This window comes from Anomalospiza imberbis, chromosome 6 (assembly GCF_031753505.1).
Source record: "Anomalospiza imberbis isolate Cuckoo-Finch-1a 21T00152 chromosome 6, ASM3175350v1, whole genome shotgun sequence".
NCBI classification, from domain to species: domain Eukaryota; kingdom Metazoa; phylum Chordata; class Aves; order Passeriformes; family Viduidae; genus Anomalospiza; species Anomalospiza imberbis.
Window position 1 is genome coordinate 34,095,250 of NC_089686.1, and position 14,706 is coordinate 34,109,955.

General features: G+C 45.1%; 1 protein-coding gene across 3 annotated transcripts in view; it reads left to right on the forward strand.

Moving 5' to 3' along the window:
• SUSD6 (sushi domain containing 6) overlaps window positions 1-14,706 on the forward strand; it is a 93,055-nt gene that overhangs the window by 8,248 nt on the left and 70,101 nt on the right. For 2 of the 3 annotated variants that reach the window (XM_068193253.1, XM_068193256.1), the window contains exons 2-3: window positions 3,151-3,262; window positions 13,177-13,270. The gene's annotated coding sequence lies outside the window, so the exon portion shown is untranslated. Of the gene's footprint in view, window positions 1-3,150; window positions 3,263-8,292; window positions 8,316-13,176; window positions 13,271-14,706 lie in introns of those variants that run through there. The other variant, XM_068193254.1, reaches the window with a different exon arrangement.

The following is a 14,706-nucleotide window of genomic DNA, read 5'->3' on the forward strand; positions in this document are numbered from 1 at the left end:
TTTACCTCTTTACTGTAATACATAAGCAGTGATGCAGCTACTGTATCATTAAACATACTAAAGGGGATGGGATGATGGATAGTTTACCATAACAGTTTTGTAGAATTGGTGCTTCCTATACATGTGTATATAGGTCACATCCTGCACTTTCTCTCCTTGAACTAACAGGCTTACTGTACTCAGTGATTTGGGTTTTGTTGTACAAAATTTTTCTTCCAACTTTCATGCTTTTTAGCACAGTTTAGGGATGAGATTCATGAGATGGTGATAGTACAGGTCCATGGCACTAAAGAACACCACAGTGAGATACCTGTGCAGGATGGCTGCTGCACAGTGGCACTGTGTCCAGGCAAATTGTTCTGCTGGGTTTTGATTGTCATTCTCTGGGACATGGGGTGGGTGCTGATTGTACCCAAAGGAAGCAAATGCTAAGAAGGCAAATGTGACCTTCTGGTTTATTGGACAAAATGTCTCTGATAGAAAGGGAATACACCACTGGTTTGCAAGGTACTGAGGAGACCCTGTGCAGAACACTGTGTGTTATTCCAGTGTTGGGAAATCCTGCAGGCAAGACTCCGGTGTTAAAAAAGATTAAATTAAGTTTGAGACAGCAGGGCTAGTTAGGATGATCAGTGAACCAGTAAGCTAGCCTTAGGACAGATCACTAAAGTGCCTCTGTCTTTGAGCCTGTAAAATTAAATTTGAGGCAGGATGTGGGAGACTTTTAAAAATATGCAAAGGACCAGGCAATTTGCTCAGCCAGCGCCTTTCATGTATCCTGCATTTTGCTGTGCTAGCCCAGGGACGTCACAGTCACCCTCAGAAATGCAGACTCTGAAGAAACCGCTCCTGCAAAAACCAGGGTGGTTTGGTTGTTGACTTCAACCATAGCAAGACCTACAGGAAACTCCCTTTTCTTTGCTCTGAACATTTAGCCCTTAAGTGAAGTGGAATTAATACCATTGTGCTGTGTGGCTTGAAACTAGCACAACTGGAGCAGAAGTCAATTTGCTGTATTTGAAAGAAAATTAATTAAGGCCTCATTTGTTTCCCTCAGAGAGAAAAGCTCTGGGTAGTTTCCAGGAGATGATTTTTTTGAGCTTCTCTGGTACAGGCCCCTATATACAGAACAAATGTAGTGCACCTTCAAGACCCAAATCCCTATAAACTCCAGGCTGTGAGCTGAGTCTTCTGGTTCGCATGACAGCATGACAGCCCTGGTGACTGCTCCACAACTATATGCTACATTTCAAGTCACAGAAAGAAACAAAATCTCTTAATGCAGTGCATGTTTGTGGTACTCCAAAAAAGGAAATGTCATGGCAAGGATGATGCTCATAGCCAGGTTAGCCTTACCTGTTCTTCATCAGCAGACTGTGAATTCAAGCGTACTAACAAGGCAAAAGGGTGAATGGTATGCCAAGATTTCTCTCTTATTCTTGTTTTTCCCATGTTGCTTTCATAGTCTTTTGGAAATGAGCTGCTCTATTTACATCTACTCTGAGTATTAATAATGAATAATGCCCTGCTGAACACAAAAAAATGTGCATGGGTTCCAGTGTATGATACTGGAAGTGTAACTGAGGACTAGCAGGCCAGAAGATGTGTGCAGAAGGAAGTGGAGAAAAAATGAAAGCAAAACAAGAGAGGTATAGTCTACAGGAGGCGAATGGGCTGTGAGGATTTCAAAAGCACTTAAAAATTATTTACTTCTGCACAAATCTCATGTCATACAAGTTGCCAATAAATAGGTCACAGAGGTGTTACCAGCAAGAAGGCAAAGGAGGAACAAGAGTGTGTGTGGCTGTCATGTATGCCCAAGTGGGAGATGCTGTTTGCTAGAATGAGGCCAGGCATGCTGGCAGCTCCAAGATGCCAAAAGGCATCTCTGCTGTGATGCCAGCTACCTGCTTTCCCAGTGGAATCTGGATGCGGGGGATTGATGGAAACAGAAAAATGTGAGTAGCTCTCCTGCATCTTAGCAGTAAGAACTCTCTGTGAGAAAAAAGGGTTTGTGAGAGTCCTCTGAAACCAAAAAGTATTTGATGATTTAGCTGGGAGCTCAAGGCGTCTGTAGCAGCCTGTCCTTAGAGTGAAGCGGTCTTCCTCTTTTGGTTTGATGGCTGGGCAGCAATGTGGAGGAGAGAACAAATGGCATGGAGCGGGTGCAGCACTCCCTCTTTGTCTGCAGGGGCACACAGCACTGGGCAGAAGGAGGTCAGGTAGGATGGTAGCATTACCAAGGCTCATGGCCAAGGATAGATTGTGTGACAGCCTGAAGTAACATTATCTCTTAGATTATGTTTTTCCTTCTCTGATAGTGCTTAGACTGTCATGAGATCTTTTCTAGCTGAGCACTACCATCAGAAATCATATTTTATCAGTGGCTTCTCTCAGAAGTGAAGGTACCTTGAAATTGGAGTCATGTTAGGTATGTGTCACCTGAACAGAGTTCAATAACTTTTGAAGTTGTATTGGGTTTGCATGGCCAAGATTTGGTAGCAGTGGGAAGGGGTACAGGGGTGGCTGCCGTGAGAAGCTGCTAGAAGCTTCCTTCATGTTCAGCAAACAGAATCCTCAGAGCCAATCCCTGGTGGCTCCACAGATGGATGTGCCTCCGATCAAGGCTAACCACCAGTTAGAAATGGTGGTAATGCCTGTCCTTGAAAGACTGCACCGTGTGGAAGAGTGACCCACACTGCAGCAGTTTGAGCAGGACTGTTGTCTGTGGGATGGACTCAGGTTGTGACAGTTCACAGAGAGCTGTTGCTTGTGAGAAGGACTCAGGTTGGAGAAGTTCATGGAGAATTGTCTTCTGTGGCAGGGACCCCCAGTGGAACAGGGGAAGGACTCCTCTCCCTGAGCAGCGTGAGAACCCATGGCTGATGAACTGACCATAGCCCTCATTCCCTGTCTTCTTGTGCTGCTGGGTGGGAAGTGGAGCTCAGGAAAGAGGAAAGGGTGGAGGGAAGGGGTTTTGAAGGTTTTATTTTACTTCTTATTATCCTGCTCTAATTTTTTTACTAATAAATTCAATTAATATCTCTAATTCTATCCTGGTTTTGTCCATGCTGGTATTTGATGAGTGATCTCTCCTGGTCCTTATTGCAACTCATGAACCCTTTGTTATATTTTTTCTCTCCTGTCCAGCTGCAGAGGGGAGTGAAAGAAAGGCTTTGGTGGATGACTGGAATCCAGCCAGAATCAACCTACTACAGAAATCCACCATGGGAGGGAAGGAATGGCAGATGTGTGCAGGAGGGTAAGAAATACGGTTTGTTTTCACAAGGTTTTGAAAGGCTTTTGGCAGTTTGAATGGCAGGCTACAAATTTCAAGTCTGGGATTAAAAATATGTTTGTTTTATCTGATTAATCCAGTGGCAGATTTGGATCTGGAGGGCAGCAACTGTCCCTGTGGGGTCTATCAAAGCATGCAGAACAGTATGCATTTGCATCCCTATGAGAGATGTTTTATATTGTTGTAAAATATGTCCTCTGTAACCCAGCTTCCACTGCCATCCCACTGCTGCAGGCTTGCCAAAAGAACCAGGGCAAAATGTGGTGTGGGGTGTCTCACTGCCCCCATGTATGGGCTGCCCTTTTCCCCAGCCCTGTGCTAGTGAGTCTGACCAAATCCCATCTGTGTCTCTGCCAGAAAGGAGTGTATTGATTAACTAAGTCTTATGTGACAGTAAAATTCCTTCTGTGGAGTAAAAGCAAGATCCATAACCACTGGATAAGAAATTAATTATTTAATCAGATGGGGTCACACAAACTAAGCATGCTTTGACCTTCTGGTGGAGTTTGGCAGCTTTTATGCTTTAAAATTTCTATTACTGAAAATGAAATGCTTCAATGAATTATTTATTTTCATCTCCATTCAAACAACCTGAAAACGAACATTAGGAAAATTGTGCCAAAATACCTGCGTTGAGACCATAAGCTTTGTGCCTTGGGGAGAGGTGCTCTGATGGTGGCAGCTCCCGACCTTCTTTTTTTGACATATGTAATAAAGAGAAAATGTTTCACCTCTTTCTTCAGAACCTGGAGCCTGAAAAGATTGGAACCAGTTGGTCACAGGCATTTGCCTGGAAGAGGGCTGTAACTGTTTTGGGGGCAGTTAGTGGCATTTACTTCCTCTGAAGCATTGGCAGTTAGCTATTGCTGGTTACAGGATGTTGGGTTAGAGTGGCTGATGGTCTGATGCAGTGTGACAAATCCAATGTAAAAGGCATTGGTTAAGGTCTGTGTGATAATTTGGACATTTAAGATGGTCTGTTAATGCTGATTTCTGTGATTCTACGATAAACAAAAAAATAAGCACAGCCAAATTAGTGTATCTGAGGCCTCAAAGGAAGAATATAGTGTTTTTTATTATGGCTTGATACAGTTACAAAGAGAAATATGTATGAATGAAAATTATGGAAACAAAAGTATAGTATAGAAATAAAAGGATCTCTAAATGTTAAAAAAAGTTGAACTGGTTGAAGCCAAAAATGTGATGAATCAGCCCCTAGTGAGAGGTCATTTTATTGATAATTTGCCAGATATTGCATCTTTCTCTGTGCATTAATGCCATGAGCAGAGGGAGTACTGTGGCAGCTTCCTCACAGCTCTTTTATTTCAGAGGTACAAAGGTTTCTGAACTTTTCCTTCAGGACTGCAGCATTAATTGATCAAAGCACAGCAAAAAAAAGGCCAATATTTTCACTCTGTGCCTTCCACCTTTGCATCTGAGATGTCACAAAAAGAACAGCTGTGTGAATCAGCGGGTTTGTGTGCAGCTCTAGCTCCCACTCTTCCTTCCTGCCTTTAGGCATGTTTTCCAGATGATGATGTAGTTTTTCCCTGCTTTTTGGTGTTGAAGTGCTTACGAGGGGAGTAATTATAGGGAATGTTTTGTGATGTATCATATTCATTTCCTACATCTGATGAAATGATGGTAAGCCATTGGTAAACTATAATCTCTTATGGACGTTTATTATGAATGATCACCATATTATTGCAGAAAAATAGGTAAACTTCCCTTCACCTTTCCAGTGGAACTACATAGGGTTCCTTCCCCATAGAAGAGGGAGAACGGCTCACTCTCCACAGCAAAATATGAATAATGTAGCAGAGCTATAGAAGGTAGGTGTTAATTGAAGCAATAGAAAGGAAAGCAAAGCAAGGAATCCTTCCTTGATTCCATGAAGGCACTTTTGGGTACAGGAGTGTTGTCTTGGGAGCAGCCGTACAAAGCAGATGAAGAGAGAGGACGTGGCAAGGTGTAAGCATCCCCTACACCTGTATGCACTAAACCCCTGTGAGCATGAGTGTCACCTCCTGCAGCAGCCCAGCCTTGGACCTTTCAGCCAGCAGTCTGGCTCTGCTGGTGCTGCACAGCAGGGCGGACCCAGCTGTGGCTTGTGCTACCGCAGACTGTCACCAGCGGAGTGACGGAGGGTGTGCCGGCAGGGGAACGGGTGGGACAGGGCAAGGAACGGGCTGGCAGGATGTGCCTGCTGCAAGAGCATTGGCACGGCTACTGTGCCGCTGTGGCAAGTTCGCAGTAGCGTGCCCATGGCTGAGTCTCCGCACAGCCCGAGCTCTGGGGGGCTCCGCAGCCGCGACAAAGGCGAGGGGCCCTCACCGCGCGCTGCCCCCGCGGCGCGGCGAGAAGGGGCTGGCAGCGCAAGGAAACGGCCGGGGCTGTGCAATACCGCTCTCCCCTGCCGCTGCGGAGCCGCTGCTGCTCCGGCACAGAGCGGCAGACGGCCGGAGAGGGCTCCGGCTCCGCTCACAGCCGTCGTTCCCCGGTGCCGTGCGAGAGCGAGTGCCACGTGTCCGTGCAGCCGCACGCCGCCCCGCGGAGAGGCGAGGGGGCTCGCAGCGTTCCCGCCGGCTCCCAACAGCGGCCGTGGCTGGATGCGGCGAGGCGAGGCGCCGTCCCGTCCCGTCCCGTCCCTCAGCGGCGGTGGCGGCTGGCGGTCCCCGGGCCGCGCTCCGCCCCCCGCGGGCCGCGCCGCAGCGCCCCCCTCCGGCCGCGGCCCTTCGCGCGGCTCCTTTAAGGGCGGCCCCGCCCCGCCCCGCGCGCCGCCGGGTCCGGCGGGCGGGGCGGGGCCTGGCGCGCGGCGGCGGCCGGGGCGTAGGGCGGGCGAGACGCCGGGGCGGCCGGGGCGCGCGGCCGCCGACCTGCAGCGCCAGCGGCACCGCCGCCCCAGCCCGCCCGCCGAGCCCGCCCGCCGAGCCCGCCCGGTGAGCCCGCCCGGTGAGCCCGCCCGGTGAGCCCGCCCGGTGAGCACTCGCCGCCGCCGCGGGGGGAGGGCGCGCAACCGAGGGGCCGCCGGGGCGCGGGGCGGGGGCAGCGGGCTGGTTGCGGCGGGGCGCCGAGCCGGGCCCGCTGCCGGGGAGCGGGGAGCGTGTGCTGGGCGGGGGCCGGGAGCCGGAAGGTGTCGCGGCGCTCCCCCGGCTGGCCCGCGAGGGGAGCCCTGCCCGGGTGCGGCCCCGCACGGAGCTCGCGGTGCTCGGGGCTGCGGCAGGAGCCCTTCCCCGCCCGGCTGCCCGGCCGCCTTCCTTACATAATGTCACCTGTGGTACCTGCGGCTCCCTCGTGTCACGGCGGCGGGTGGTCGGTGACGGCAGAGCTGGGCTTTCTCTGAGGTCAGCGGTCTTAAAGCGTGTGTGTCTTCGGGCGTGAAAATTCGCTTGGTGCGGGATGAACCTCTAGGATTTAAAACCCCTGAGTAACAGCGGATGAGCGTTCACGGCGGTCTTCTCTTTTTCCTTTCGTAGAGCTTTTGGATGCGTAGGGAGACACAGGGAAAGTGGTGTCTGAGATGTTGGTGGTAGTGGAGGCACTGCTGCGGACAATTCAACGCGAGAAACTTTGTGTTTGTTAGGTTTTCATCTTTGTTTTCTTCTTTATGGTGCCTTAACACTGCCCACAGGTCAGAGCTTCCCTAGCAGCTGCCTTTACACGTGTGCAGTGCTTAGGCTGAGCCTCTACATGTGCGTGTAACACATCTATGGTAAATCCCCTGTGGAAGACCTGGAACTCAAAAATAGCCATGCTAGGCATCTCAGAACCGACAAGCGATAATTGTTCTAAGTATCCCTAAAATTGCGTAAAGGATGAAAAAATACCATAATAAATTGGTTTTTTTCTGGTATACTAATGGAAATAGTGATACAGTTTTTCACCTTTGTAGTGTTCTTTTAAGCAGATTTATGCAAATACAGTAGTTTCAAGTGGGTGTATTCTCAGGGGGGTTACGTTACTGTGAGGAATAGACAGGATCTCAGTGTGGTTATAGTAACACAGATTTTGTTGAGCGGAAGGACATGAGAGGAAGTAAATATATAAATTAAAAATATTCTGAAGTAGTCAAGAGCTAAACTGAGCCGATGGGCAGAGAGGATCTTGCACTTGTCTGTTTGTACTTCCTAGTGGCTTTTTGTGCGTGTTCTCATAAAAGCTATTATGTAATGGTGCTTCTCTTGGCAGGAATCTATTGTCACTGTAATTCCTGAGGTTTCTGGAGCAATGCAGCTTGTTCAGAAGTGTCATGGTCAGAACAATGGGAAGAAAAGTTCCTAAGAGGAGGTGTTTAACCTCTTTAATTTTCCATGCAGTAGGACTAAGCTCAAGACATCTGGACCTTTTCCAGAGTATCTTTACCGTCCTCTGTTGTTCATCTTGTCTTTCTCCTAGGCTGCACTATAGCTGTCAGGCGCCGGCTAGCTGCTTACATCTGCATCAGAGCTGGGAAAACATTGATTCTCTCCTTTAATAATATTTATTATGCTTCTCTTTTGAGTGTTTTTTTTCTTTTCCCTCTGAAAAGATGCAAAAGTGATATAGTTAGAGCACTTAATTGTTGCTTAGACAAGAAAGAAACTTGAGATAATGGAGAAAGGGAGCTCTTCCAGTTCTCATCTCTAGTTTGAACTTGTCTGTATACATCAAAGGGAGGCAAAACGCCTAAGCAGAGAAGGAATTTACATATTAAATGCCAGTGCTCTAAGGATCGGTGTTCTCTCGGGTGTCTGTAGTTTATCGTTGATTTCATCCACCTCCTCTTCAGGTGTCCGCCATAAATCTCTTTGCAAGTCTGCCTCCTTTTCTGCCTCTGTGGCACTGGCAGCTTTACAGATCATACTTTTGTCTTTGTAACTTTCGTGTTGTTTCTGGTAGTAATTCTCTAAGCAAAACTTTGAGAAAGAACTACTTTTCTTTTTCTTGTTTGCAGTTTCATCTTCCCTATTACATTGTCTTGTCCTGTTATTTAAATGAGTGTTTTATGGATCACTAGAAAAGACAGTACCATCTGAAAGTAGGAAAGTATGTGTCTTTAAGGGCCACTGGGTGAAGGATGTGCTTGAAAGACCTGCAACTTAATCTAACTAGATTTTAAAATTGGAGGTCACTGTAGAGCCAAGTAGCACATGATAAGGGAGGCATAACAAGTTATTGTTATGACACCTCTTAGACAAGTTATTGTCAAAACCCAGGTGCCCCCATATCCTCTTTAAAGGCGGATTACTCTCTGAAGTATGGGTCTGGGAAAGTACTAATCTCAAGGCAGAAATTTCCCAACCACAAGTGTAGCAGAGACTTTGGCTCTGTCCCCTTCTCTCTCTGCTTGTCATGCAAATTGACCACCTGTAGATTTTGAGGAGGACCCAACGTCCTTGAGTTGTGTGGTGCTCTGTGTCTCTGCCGAAACAGTTTCCACAGAGTTATCAGCAGTTTATATTTAGTGCAGCATGTGAAGGTGGACTGAAATGGCTGCTTGAGCACAGCTGCCTGGGTAGTCAGCAAGTAATGGTAACTAGAGACACTAAATGTGTGTCCTGCCTGCAGTGTAGTGGTTTTGGTGGAATTGGTTCTGTCTTGGGGTCAGGGTTGTTTTCTGCTGCTCCTGCCTCGAGAATTGTTACAACTCTCAGTAAGAGCAGCCTGCCATTGTCTTAACCTCAGCTGTGCAGCAGCATCCTAACCGTAGATTTGGCTTTCTGTGACTTCCTGTTGTGTCACTTCTGCTTTTTATTGGTGCACTTGCTCACACCACAGCCACCTACTGCTGTACTGCCTAAATACGCCTCTTGCTTGTTCTGCTTTTGTGAGCAGACGGATGTAAGTTGCTGGCCTCTGTCAGTCCAGGAGGGTTGGACATTGCACTCGGGGTCTGTGTCAGGCCACTGCTGTTGTTTTTTTTTTCCCTTTTTGAAAGTTGCATCTCTTTTTGCTTGCCTGAGATACTTCCAGAGAAGCCTATTATCTATGAACAACTGCATGAAAGGACAGTAGCTTGGAAGCCTTGCTCCAAAGTTTCCTGGACTGTGTCCTTTTTTGCACTCTGCTTGACACAGGGACTCCCTGCAGCTCCTCTCCACTCTGAGCCACTTGTTGGCTGCTGTAACCAGCTGATCCCAGCTGATCAGGCTTAGCTGGGAGAAGCATCTTTCACTGGCAGGGTTGGTCCCACAACGTGTTTGCTTGAAAGACTGGGAAGGGGGGAGGAGAGGCGGCAGGGATTGAATTCTGCTTTAGGAATATGCAAATAGAAACATGAAGGCATTTCCTAGAACAGGGAATGGGGAAAATTAACCCATATATTGCAAAGGTATTGTGGTATTACTTATAGTAGTTTTCTTTTGCCAAAATACAGTAGTCTGTAATTATATCTAATTGTCATGACAAGTGTCATGTCCTTAGAAATGCCATCATACATGTTTAATCTCTTGTCATTAAGTTACTCTGGGTACAAATAGAATAATTTCAGATTTAACAATTTGACCTCCAACACAGAGTGTTGTAGTTGGGAACAGATAGATTACTCCAGTGAAGCATTCTGTGTCTTTTTAAGCCCATCTGTATAATTCATCTGGCTTTGCTGGTCTGTAGTTAATATAGATGGTATTTTCCCTGACTCTGCTAGAAGTCTTGTTTATGCAGCTGCAAAAATTGATTTTAACTGTAATCAGTAGAAATACTTCCTATAAATGTCAGGAAGTGAGCTTTTGTATGTACCAGAAAAAGTTTTCATCTGTCATTCGTATGCTGGCTATTTTGTTACTGAGCAGTGGCAGCTACTACTCTCACAGGAAGCTTAGTGCTCTCACGTGGCTTGCTACATGATGCAGTCTGCACAGTCTGTTTTCAGACTAAGCAGGGTGATGCTAAGAGACCAGTGAAAGCCTGGCCTGTTGTTTGCTTGCTTATTTATTTATTTTAAATATTTGTGTGGTAATTCAAGGCAGTTTTTTGAGGAAGCTCACATTGAAGAGCTGCAGGATCAGGAGTTAGAGGTGTAAAACACCTACTTCTTTCCCACTGTCTCAGTTCCCCAGCTTCTGTCTTTCCCTGTGTGTTGAACAGTGGGCAGGCTCCAAAAGTGGAGTGTACATGGAGAACTTTCTCTGCAGCACAAGGGATCTATGCATCTCATGTCACTCTGGTGATTCCCTGAGGGAAACTGCTAGCATGGCAACCAGCCAACCAGCAGTAAATTGGCTTCCAAGTATTAGTGAGTGTTGAGTGGAATGGGTTGGTCATCACTGCTGTGGTAACCTTGTAACAAGGCAAAGTACAGCCTTTGGAGCTGGTTGAGCAGAGTCAAGGGAAATTGGCCACTGGAATCACTTTCATATGGTAAATAAAACACCAGGTCATATTTGTGCTACAGAATAGAATGGCTTTCATTCTTACAGTGTACACTTGCCATAGAAGTAACTTCCTTGTAGGCAATTGAACTTTGCAGGGCTGAAATGTGCACCATTTTAACCTCAGGATCAGAAGTGAACCAGCTTCAATACTGTGTCTCTGTTCATAGCTCCCTTAGCTTACACTTCAAAAGTGCCAGGACCAGTTGGAAAACTTCAAAGCCATTTACATTTTTCCTCAACTAATTTTCCTCATAGTTTATAATATTGCTGTGCTTCACTGCTGTTCTGTTTTTTTCCTTGCATTGATTTAATGGGATTGTGTAATAAAATGAGTGGGAATTGCAAGAATTTCTGATCAAAGCCAAATTTGCAGCTGGTTTGGAGATGAAGATAAAAAAGAAGTTATGTTGGTATATTAGATCTCTTTCTGCTGGACCTTTAGGGGTACATAAATTTTAAGAGGGAAACTGTGCTGATAAATCAGTCTTGAAAAAATGAGCAAGCAAACCAAAACCAAACAACGCCCTTCCCAACCCCTCAATTCCTTTAAGTGACCTTGAGAATGATGTTCTTACTTTATATAAAAATGCAGATCTTTCAATAGCTAGACTTGCAATGTGATTTCTAACAGTAGCTGTTAAAGGCTGCTTGCTTTGAAAGGAGCTATAGTTTGTATGTGTAGTGTTAAACCCGTAGATTAGTGAAATGCTTGAATGTCTTCAATCTATTTATGCTCTTTGGGTTTTCTTTTCTCTGTAAATAACTTCTTAAAAGTCTTCAAGGACAATATATTAGAGCATTTCCCACTAATACAGTTTTATTGGGGGATGTGTCAGAATCCCCTTTGGGTATTGGAGCCCATTTGTGCTGACCAGTCTCAAAAGGCATTTCATTTGTTAGACCCAGTAAGGTGCTCTAGTGTTAATTAAAACCTCCCCCCACCCCTCCTTTAAAGGAAAGTGCATACTGGGTATGTGTTGCTCTCCAATGAGCCGAAAGCCAGCTGATGTTCAGTGGGGACAACAGTAAGTTATCATTCTCTGCTGTGTATGGATTCGTTATGTTTGAAAGCTAAGACAGAAACTGCCTCTAAAACACCCTATATAGGTTATCCTTTGGTGTTGATTCGCAGACTGAGGAGAATCTCTTCTGTGCCAAAACACCAACCTGGGAGGGTGATTGACATATCTGCTTTTCAAGAGGAGTGTCAAAATTGCAGAGCATTGCTCAGAGGGTATGAAAGCTTCACTTCTCCATCTGCCGCCACATATGCCACTGGCGAGCCAGTGGCCATATGTGCGATCATCCTGAAAGCTTTAAAGCCAGCTTCTCTCTGAGGGCCCCTCACTCCTTTTCAAAGTCCAAAAAGGGCATGCTGCTTGCTTCAGGAAAGGGAGGGCCCTGTTTTCCCCTAAGGAAAATTGAGTAGTATGTCTTTATAAGCTAAAGCACTATTGCAAAGAGCCGCGTGATCCTGAAATGCTGCGGACTCATTCTGCGATGTGCAACAAAAGCGTGCTGGAGACTCACTGCAAGCTTTGCCCTGGTAAATAAGTAGACTACAAAACCATACAAACTTATTAACAGAGATTAATTAAAAATAATTTCGTGGGTACAGGGAGCAAGGTTGTAAGGTCAGGGTTTGTGTCTTTTTGTAAGCATATCAGAGATGTGAAGAGCAGTTTGCTAGGTTTACTTTTCATTTCATTTGCTGTGAGAACCTTCATCTCAAGTCTGTTTGTGGTTTCCTGTTTTGCAGGACTTGCACACTTCTGTGACTTAAAAAGCTGACATTTAAATGTGACAATGAAATGTTTAGCAACAAAGGAGATCTTTAAGCAGGCTAGACAAAAATTCCTTTCAGCTGCATAGCTTTTGCTCTCACTTGGATGACCAGTTTTCCCAGTTCTCAGTTGTTGTGCTTCCCAAAGTGTAGAAGGTTATCTTATTAATAACCATCTTTTTAAGTATTGGAATTTTTAGTAGTAATGCTGAATAAAAAGGGTGTATACAGTGATGAGGCAATGAAACATACCTGTCAATTTTGGCACTGTAGAAATAAATTTCTGTTATGCTTATCTGGGATGTATGCAGTATTTGCAAACACTGAAAGTGCATGTGTGTATCTGATGGCTGGACTTGATGCAGTTTTAATATGTGTATTTTGGGTAACTTTTGGGAAGTTTCTGTCCCACTGAAAACTCATCAAGCAAGTTTGAGCGCTGCTGAAAAATGTTTTTGGTAACACTCTGATACACTTGAAACTGTTCTCTTCTTATCCTTCAGATTTTTAAATGCAATGTGTGAGGATAGTTTGCATATTCTTTGATTTTGAGTAACTTGTGTAGTATATCTTAGATCCAGATCTGAATTTTGTGAGTAACATCTGTACCTGAAACATAGCTCTGTGCCTGTGTCCTAAAAACATAATAAAACTACTTCTACCCCTCAAGCCTCCTGCTCTTTTATGTGACAGACTGCCATTCTTAGTACTTACAGGGCTAATACCTACTTCTTTTTGTGCAGTTCCAGGTGTGTGAATCAACCTATCATCACTGAATCATCAGTTTAATCTTGCTAACTTGACAACCTGCTGTATGCCAGCCTGTGTCAATACCAGGTAAGATGAAAGCTGATGCTATTACTTTGTTTTTCCTGAGTTTTGCTTTTAAAACCTGCATTTTGTCCAAATGCCACGACTCTTTGTAAACTGAAGGCAGAATGTGCTGCCTTCCATGTTCTCATCCTGCAGTGAGACAGCCACTTGTATTAGCATCTCTAGCTTTTGAAACAGGAAGTATTCTAAAATGTTCTTAGGTTCTGACTCGTTTGTAGTTTTTGTGGTGTTCTGATACCATAAGCTGTGTTTTTTTTTTAACTTGTATTCTTCATTCCCTTACCACTCCCTGGTTTTGCTGAAGAAACTACTGAAGTTCTTCCTGCCTTCCAGAGTTAAACATGCATGATGAGTCACCTGTACTATCTGACCTTTTCTCTTGAACAAAAAATAGGTTTGGTTTTGATTTTTTCCCCTACGCTCTCAAATAAAACTTATCACAGAAGGATCTTACTTGTGTATTGTATATTTGATGTTTTAGTTGTGAAAAGCTACCCAGATATGTCTTTCAGAGAATTAAACATAAAGCTGTTATTTGGACCTCATCCTTTTATCCCGCTTTAGAGAAGGGGTGTAGATTGCAGGGTGGTAAAGTGGGGAGGAAATCCCTTTAATGCTTTCAAGACGGTTATTATCCAGGCTCTAGGGGAGTCCTAGTGCAGACAAACTAAGGTGAGCCTTTGTTCTGATGCTAATCAAGATAGGGATGATAATTCTGGCTACGCCCTCTTTCCCTCAGAACCCTCTAGCTTTGATAAGGCATTAAGCTCCTTTGCTACCTCTCTTTTTTCTGTGCCTGCCTGATGTCCTTGTTTTCTGTAACTGCTACCTTGAGTGCAAAGTTTCAAGTTTTAAGAAGGCCTCCTTAGGAATGTTTACTTAAATATTATGAGATTTTTGGATGCTCCTGGGTGGTACTTGTACACTTCAGTTAAATAGATATCTCAGTGGCCATGTGTGTGTGTTTATTTTTTGAATCGTTAAGTAAGAAAATCCAACTCTCTGATGCAAGACACATTGGATTGAATGCAGTGGCATCCTTTGCTACATGTTGGGACATGTAACTGAAATTCAGAAGGTATTTTTCATTCTGTCTCTTCTTGGCCAAAGCAAACAAGTGTTGTTTTTCAGATGCTTTTAAGGATTCCTTAAGAGACTAACTTCTGATCCCTAGTCCAAAGAGCTCTGTAAGTTTTCTAGAGTGAATGTGTGTGCAACCTAGGTAATGTTTTGGTTTATGCCAGTAATCTACTCTCAGCCTAAACATAATCTGCACAGCATCAGAGATAAGTTTGAAACCTAAGTATATAGTGAAATATGACTCTGCCTGTGAGGTAACACCGAATATAGTGCCTCTTCACCACGTCTTATTTGTGACAATGGGGAAAGGATGGTGGTGAAAATATGGTTATGTCTCATGTGAAATACTTGCATCAGAC